Source organism: Echinops telfairi, unplaced genomic scaffold, assembly GCF_000313985.2.
Source record: "Echinops telfairi isolate 266 unplaced genomic scaffold, ASM31398v2 ScPeMD7_7412;HRSCAF=8450, whole genome shotgun sequence".
Lineage (NCBI taxonomy): Eukaryota > Metazoa > Chordata > Mammalia > Afrosoricida > Tenrecidae > Echinops > Echinops telfairi.
In genome coordinates, this window is record NW_022111312.1 from 211991 (window position 1) to 213373 (window position 1383).

Below are 1383 nucleotides of genomic sequence, written 5' to 3' on the forward strand. Positions count from 1 at the left end.
CTGATGAAGCAATGCTGCATCACGTGGACTCCAGGAATGACGCGAACCCGCAAAGATGCATCTGGCTCGTGCTCAACCCTGGGAAGCTGGGAAGCTGGGGCGTGATTTTGCACAGAGCTTGTGGGGTTTGTTTTTATTTTATTGAAACAAACGATGTCATCAAAGGCCTGAATTTTTTCCGCATATGAGAACAAATTCTAGCAATAGCCATATCGCATCCTCTTGCAAATCTGTTTGTACTGCTTAACCATAATATTAAAGGATGAAATATTTTAGTTTTTTAAAATATCCCTGATATCAATGACTGTGATGACGTGTGTTGTTCCAGGCATCAGAGATCATAGGACGATTGAAAGTCTTTCATACTAATCATAATGATTCAAAATTGCCAATACCAGTTCATTTCAGGTCACTAATGGCAAGTCTATCAATCTTTATATATTGTATTTAATTCATGATGACTTTTCATCTTCTTAGGTTCATACGTCACACGGTATATTTCCATTAGTAATGGGTCACCTGCAGTTTTTTATTCTCATTTTGAATTGTGTCACTTAAGCAAATGAAGTTCCTGAAAGTCCTCAGGCCTTCTTCCTAATACGGTAGGGGACTGATACCTGTTGAAATCAACTTGATGGAAGGTGAATGTGAGGAGACCATCACGTTTTGAGTGCATTCTAACATGAGGAGTTCTTCTGGCAGGATATCAGACAATGTTCCACTGTCATTCCGAAGGTTTTCAGTAGATACTTTTGCAGAAGTAGATTGCTCCTTTCTTCTTCCCAGGCATTAGAATATTGGTGGTATAGCTTCAAACAGAGCAGCACACAAGCTCCCTCCGTACGCCAAACTCCCAGATGAGTGGTGGTATCTTCTATGAGTTGACTGTGAACATCAAAGTAAAATAGTGTATCTTTTTCCTAATGCTTAATTTAATAGCTAGTCCCTTAGACACTTCATAATGCATTACAATTCAAAGTGGAAACAAATGAAAACCTCTCCTATGACTCCTTCGATTTCTCCAACCTTCAGAATTTCCAGGGAAGGTTCAGTCCACTGTGAGGACAGAAAGAGGCCTGAGGTCATGAGATATGACTGTCATCCAGCAACTAGATTCTCCTCTGAAACTCTGAGCATAGCAGCTGGGGGTTGGGGAGTGGTCAGCTCACTAAGAGAATAAGGTCCATTGGTCTTGAAAAGACAGGACTCCTTGTCTACATTAGATGCTGAAGTTATCATGGGACCGAAACATCCAGATAACCATTGGTGAATACAGTGAACCCTTGCCACTTCGCGCTTCGACTTCCGCGGCTTCACTCTATCGCGGTTTTTGCGTAACAGCGCATGCTCTGTCATTACTGCCACTGATTGGCTCATACTGTA